The sequence below is a fragment of the Liolophura sinensis genome, chromosome 6 (genome assembly GCF_032854445.1).
Source record: "Liolophura sinensis isolate JHLJ2023 chromosome 6, CUHK_Ljap_v2, whole genome shotgun sequence".
In the NCBI taxonomy this organism is placed as follows: domain Eukaryota; kingdom Metazoa; phylum Mollusca; class Polyplacophora; order Chitonida; family Chitonidae; genus Liolophura; species Liolophura sinensis.
This window is the reverse complement of record NC_088300.1, coordinates 23,703,293-23,710,651: the sequence shown is the minus strand read 5'-3', so window position 1 is coordinate 23,710,651 and position 7,359 is coordinate 23,703,293.

Genomic DNA, 7,359 nt, shown 5'->3' with positions numbered 1-7,359 from the left:
ATATTGAATCCAATTGTTCATGCTTTATTACAGTCAAATTGTCGAATGATATGGAATTCATTGGCTATGATCCTTAAAACCCTGCCGATGGCAAGATGGGGGAGAAATTACATGCCTAAAACAAATGGGACACCTTCGCAGCAGGCCGACTTTTTACCGAAAGGGGATGTGCAAAAAAAAAAAAAAAAAACTGGCACGATAAAGGCGAACATGCTCAGTGTAGCAGAACTTTTCTGCAAAATACTACCTCAATTATGTATGCGAGCTAGACGTGCGTAGAATTTTGTCATGCAAAAACTAGCCTCAGGTTTTTAGCTCTCAGTTTTTAGCCTTTCCTGCTTTTTCATATAATCAGTGTATGAGGGTCAAGTGGTCCTGCGTAAAGGTAAGTGTTCATTACAAAGTTCAACTTTCACTCTTGATGTGAACTTTTCCGTTATTTCTGAAAAACAGAGTTTGAATAACGTCATAAAAATGATAATGCTACGCATCACAGAGCAGCCTACTATGGAGTCATCTCACAATTAACTACCACTCAGGTATCTCTCTTTCATGCTAACTATTGTTGTTGATAATCTGTGCTATACAAACCTGAATGGACCATATGATCTTATACGACGTATTACCGTACGTGCAGCTCATCATTGCTGCACACACCAACGCACAAAACCCTTGTTGGCACACTTGTGAAACTAGATGTTTCTTTAACTCTAACCAAACATATGTACTAAAACTTTGCATTATCTTCTTTTGTTTTATCTGTGATGCATTTTCCCTACGTGTACTGCTATGACGATGCATGTTCAGTCGTGGATTTTGTGTAGTAATACAAACAGAATCTATCGTGACAAAAATGGTGGGGCTTTTTTTGCCTGATTTGAGGACATGAAACTGTCATGTTTCTTTACGATTGCACAACTATTTTATTCACCCAGGTTGATAGCTGGTGTGTACATGGCATAACCAAGCCTTTAGTTGGTGTTTGTTATAAGCTTCCGTGACCATTTGCCAGCTATCACACTACCGTCGATGTTCTGCTTTAAGTCCCTGTGCTGTATGTTCTTTAATTATATATTAAAGCCACAAGACGAGATTTCACGTTGTATCAAATTATCAATCTTAAAATTAATGATAACAGTGTGTCTCCGGGGCTGTTCGTGTTTGTTTTTATCACCCTAAACGGTCATGACATAAATAATGATCTTATACCAGGCAGGGTCAGACAGCGGAAAGGAGAGGAGAGGGCGTAAACAAAGCGTAAATTGCGAAATACCTACGCGTTTCATACTGTCCTATATTCTGTTTCTTTTCACTTGTGCCCTATATTCAGCTTCTCTGTAAAATCAGTGATAATCGCTACCAAAGTTGCCTTTATTAGTGATATGTAACACCACAAGCAACACCAAAGCTCTCTACATTGATTTGTTGAACTTTTATATTATTATAATGACAAGGCAAGTTAAAAGTCCTTTTACTGATTATAATGTTAACTCCATAACCTTGGTTTCAAAAGCAAGAACTCATTACCTCAGTGGACGTCATAATTATTAAAAAACTGTAAAGGAATGCTGGATATTGGGCGGAGTCCAGACACCTGTTACCTATATGGCTTTTGGCTTCACTTTTTATCTCTTTCTGACATTGTCAGTTTTAAAATTCTTTTGGAATAATATAGCCATAAAAATTGTATTTTATCTTATCCCTATTATTTTATTTTATCCCTGGTATATGATCTCACGGCAGAATGAGAGTTGAGTTGGAAGTTGGGAATATTCTGCAATAAAAACCGTGTAGTCTTCGCGTAGACAGTAGAGTAGGCTATGGCTTTAACCACGTCGTGATGTAGCCACTGTAAAACTCTTCGCGCCCATTGTCCAGCATGCAACTTGTTTTTGAACAGTTCTGACGTCAGCCGAGGTAATGGATCCTTGGTGTCGAACCCATGCTTGTGGAATTTAACATAATGAATTAGAAAGAGTACTCTAACTGCATTTGCTGACCATAATATGGAACTCCAACATGCCAATGTGTGGGGGTTGTGGTGTTTACGTGTCAATGAGAAATGGTAAACTTGGTAGCGATTGTGACTGGTTTTACACATTGGCGAATATAGGTGACAAGTGATAGAGGTCAACTATATATGCACATTCAGAGTCAGGTTAAAACCTTTGTCAAAATATCGTTTAAACATAAACGTAATGTTGTGATTTGATGCGATAAGTTCATGACAGCTGATTGCGACCTATTAGCATGAAGAATCGGTATTCTCCATAAAACCAGGGTTTTCTATTTTTGATTTTTGCTTTGATGGCGACGGCGGCCCGATATGTAAGCGGAATAATACCAGTCGGTGTTGATACAGTGGATTATTGATTGATTCTAAAAACATTTATGTCTTTAAAGTGGTAAACATTATGTAGGCCTACTCAATTGCGTCAACAATTTGTTACCTGCATTTGTCTTTGTTGGACACCACGATGGAAGATCGTATTACTAGAACATACAAGAGGACAAAAATAACCAACTTTCCAGCTACATAAAGAGTGAATAATACGTTTTATTCGCAAGGTAATAGGCAGTTTTTAAATTAACTGGTTTGAAGGTAATTATATCACATCATGTGTGATCGAATAATTCTGTTATTTATTTATTTATTTGATTATATTGAAAACCGTATTATTCATGGCTAATATTGTTTTCACCGTTTTCACATTGTTGACAGATATATATATATATCTATATTTTACAGTTATCGCCCTATAAAATTATAGTTTTACATGGTTGTGACCTTGTACAGTTATGGCCTTGTACAGTTATGGTCTTGTACAGTTATGGCCTTGTACAGTTATGGTCTTGTACAGTTATGACCTTGTACAGTTATGGTCTTGTACAGTTATGGTCTTGTAGAGTTATGGCCTTGTACAGTTATGGTCTTGTACAGTTATGGTCTTTACAGTTATAGTCTTGTACAGTTGTAACCTTGTACAGTTATGGTCTTGTACAGTTATGGTCTTGTACAGTTATGGTCTTGTACAGCTGTGAGCTTGTACAGTTATGATCTTGTACAGTAATGGTCCTGTACAGTTATGACCTTGTACAGTTATGGCCTTTTACACTTATGGCCTTGTACAGTTGTGACCTTGTACAGTTGTAACCTTGTACAGTTATGGCCTTTTACACTTATGGCCTTGTACAGTTGTGACCTTGTACAGTTATGGTCTTGTACCGATATGGTCTTGTACAGCTGTTACCTTGTATAGTTATGGTCTTGTACAGTTATTGTCTTGTACAGTTATGGCCTTGTACAGCTGTGACCTTGTACAGTTATGGTCTTGTGCAGTTATTGTCTTGTACAGCTATGGTCCTGTACAGTTATGGCTTTGTACATGAGCGTGAAGATCGAAAGAGGTTTTTACCAAATGTGGACATAGATATCACTTTCTACATGTACAGAGTCCAAACGTATAGAGAGATGTGACTAAAGTGTATATTGTTCAAATAGTAAAGAGGTTTATTCAACGAGTTTATGCAGTACTTGAAGAATTTAATAAGGAAAAATTGGTACTAGGTTATGCAATATGGTGCTTACGCTGTTGTATAGAGCACTCTGTGGTGCTAGGCGGTACATGACGGTAGCGCATGGTACTGCAAGGGTTTCCGTCATACCTCGTACAGAGAGACTGTGCGTATGAAAATTGTCTTAAATGTCCTCATTACATTAATGTTGATTAAGTTTTGGCATAAAAATCTCTTGCAAGTAGCGTTGATTTTTGATGTCAGTTATGGTCTTGTACACAGTCACAGTTTTCTCGCATTTTAAAATAGCTTTTTGTAGTAAATAGTTGCATATAGCCTGATACAGACTCAAAGTTTGATGATATATGAATGCGTTACTTAGGTGGCAGTGAAATTTTATATTTGTAGATGAATTTTTCAATTCTCATCAGCGTTGAAATCTGCTTGATTCTGCTTTACGGTTGTGCTCAAGGAAAAACTCAAGGACTAGAAAGACGAATGACAACAGATATTCCCGCGTCCATTGAATCGAAGGAGCTGGTTAAGAATCGTCTGATAGAGTCCACCGTTACTGGACTGAAGACAGAGACATGTCAAGTCAGGAAATCGGAAAAAGCGCTAAAGCTACAGGTTAGTGAATGTCAAAGCCCATCCGCTGGAAGAGGTGTGAAGAAAAGCCGCAGGGTGAAGGTGGACGAGGAGACAAAGCAGATGATCCTCACGCTATACGGAGGAATGTTTTACACGCAGCAGGCAGCCAACGAACTGGAAAATTCCCGCCAAAAAGCAAAAGGGGGACCGAAAAATCGGGTTGGGAGGTCAACAGATCAGGATCACGACGGAAATATCTGCTGTCCTAGGTAACGGCAAATATACTGAATGATATCATTTTTAATAAGAAAACAAAGACAAAAAAAAAAAAAAAACAACAACAAAAAAAACAAGGGATAATCCAATAATTAATCTGTATGTATTTGGATTCGACTTATAACTTAACCCCAGCAGGCTGAAGTGAAACAAACGAGGTAAGTTCACCGGCCCAGATAGTATGAGTGGTAAATCCTGGATCAATGCTGGGTCGCGTCACACCTAAAGAGGAAGTTGTAACTTGAAGGGGATAGTGCAACAACTGGTTAACCCGTATCAGTGTGGGGGCGGCTTACTTGCCTTCGGTAATTCGTCTTAGTGAAGCAGCACTAGATAAAAGAGCGGTGGAAATCCGTCTTGCAACAAGGAGGCACATCACATACACACCCTAAGGATTCCTTCGTCGTCATATGACAGAAAAATTGTCGTCGTACGACGTTAAACCCCAAGCACTCATGCACTCACGAGTTAAGTTCTTCAATACTTTAGTTCAAATTAGGATAATTAATACATGTATAATAGACCTCGATTTTTGGGGTTAGTTTGAGAATGACACAGCCAGAATTTCAGTAATAATAAAATAATGAACAAATGTTCGTTCAGGGATGCCATCTGGCCACATTTGGACCTACATCTTATCATCTGGTGACCAACGTGCGCAACCTTCGTGTTTCTTTATTGAGAGAGTAGAGTAGACGAAGAACTGTGGTCAGGAAAATTATGGCGTAGATATCTTTCAGAGGCGAGAGTAATTAATTTTTATTGAAATGTTTCCATTGCGGCTTGAACATCTTTCATTTGTTTCGAAAATAAATCAGGAAGGCTGTTTTTTCTATCTCATTTCTGTCAGTCTTAACATCGAGCTTACTTGTTATAAGGAAATGTATTTTCCATGTTAGATGTCTGTGTATTCATGGGTTAGGAGAAGCTTGTTTACAGTTTGGGGAGTTTTGGGGGAGTTTGGCGCAAATGTGGCTAGCCAAGAACTGTCACTTGTAGGCCCGTTCAAAACAATTAGCCCTTTTCGTCTATGACATAAGTTTTTGCTTGGTGAGGGCATGCCTTCCCCCTGAGTGTAGCGTATGGCGCTCCATATGGCATAAAACATGTCTTGGTTGATGAGTTGACTTTGTCGATGCTCTGCTAAGGTCACAGTTTACTATACATTCTAATTATTTGACAGCGTAGCTAGCAATGCTCTGGTCAAATATTTCAAATATATTTAAACTATATTAGGATATTGTATGCAAACTATATTTTAACGTGCTCATCGAATTTTAAATGTTTTTTGCTCTTCTGAGCTGATTCTAAAGCATTCTGTGTCCTTTTACGTTCCTTGAATGTTATGATTCTTATATTAAATGGTTCAACACATGGCATAAAAGGGACCTATTCCCAAAAAGTTCTTAAGTTCAAAATTTTAACCACTCTCTACGATGCTTAGTTTTTGGTACTGGAACTTGACTTTTGGACATATTCAGATAACATTGATTAAGGGGACAACATTTTAATTCCTAAAACCCCCAAAATAAGCTTTAAGATCGTATTTTTGTTTAAATTTTGACTTAAGTCACAAAATGGTTCCTTGTTATAACATGTTCTTGCTGCCAATTTGACATGACACCCTAATCATTCATTCATTCATTCATATTCTAGCTTGAGTACATTGGAAGCGGCGCCTTCGCAAATGCTGAACTCTTTTCTACAGTTAAGAGACATCGTCCATTTTGAGACCGAAGGAATTTACCAGTATATTAACAAGGGATACTGTGTGTAAGTGTGACAGAAGTTTATCTTAAATCTAATTTATCTTAGTTTATTTAAAACCTGTCTCTTTCAACACTTAATTTACAAAGGTCTGTGTGTAATACTTTTCCTGAGCTATACAGCAATATAACAATATTTTATCACAAATGCACCAATGCGGTCGCTGTGAGTTCAAGTCCAGCTCATGCTGCCTTCCTCTCCGGCCGTAAGTGGGAAGGTCTGTCAGCAACCTGCGGGTGGTCGTGGGTTCCCCCCGGGCTGTGCCCGGTTTCCACCCACCATAATGCTGGCCGCCGTCGTATAAGTGAAATATTCTTGAGTACGGCGTTAAACACCAATCAAATAAATAAATAAATAAATATTACAAATGCTAACTGAAATACACTGTTTGATGTCTAACACTTCAATCTGCAGAAGACTATGGCTATTTTATAATGTTCGTGTAGTTTATAATTAAAATCGTTGTACTCACTCTAACTGATAAATCCCTTGCCCTTCGGATGTAGTTCAGTAGGTTTGATAGTTACCTATCAAAAAAGGGAAAGAAAACATTTACATGCAGTATTCGCATCTTTGGAATCTACGATGGCCGTTTTCTGACCACGTAGAGACCAGATCAGATATAGACGTCATACTGGATTTTTCACACTTAACACACATGTCCCACTATTTCATTATTCAAAGTGATTATACAGACCTTGAAGCGAGCGATTTCAAACAAAAGATATGGATGTGACGTCACTAATAACCTCTGTGTCCCAATAGACCACTGATGGCATCTTACTGGGAAAATTCTCAAAAAATTGTAAAATCGAACTACATATATTTATGTGGACAGTGTTTTAATGACCTTACATCTGATATATACTTCATTGCAGTGTTTTTCTTTGCCTTGAAATAAACATTAACAGTATTTACATGCGCATCCAGGGACAACAGTGTATTACCGAAACTCGCTTTAAACCTAATCTAGCAAAGCCAAAACAAAGTTTGAAATGAGCTGAAAGCAACTGAAAACTCCCAAGACTATATTTATGGATAATGTGGAGCTCGTTGGGGGGGAGGGAAGACGTAATGTTATTTTTACTTGCAAAGCCAAAAAAAAACTAAGAATGTAATAATATAAACATATTTGCTCAAACGCAAGTACAAAAGAGATACGTGTCTTCTATTTACATTTGACCTGCTTGTATTTCTGCGCATGGACTT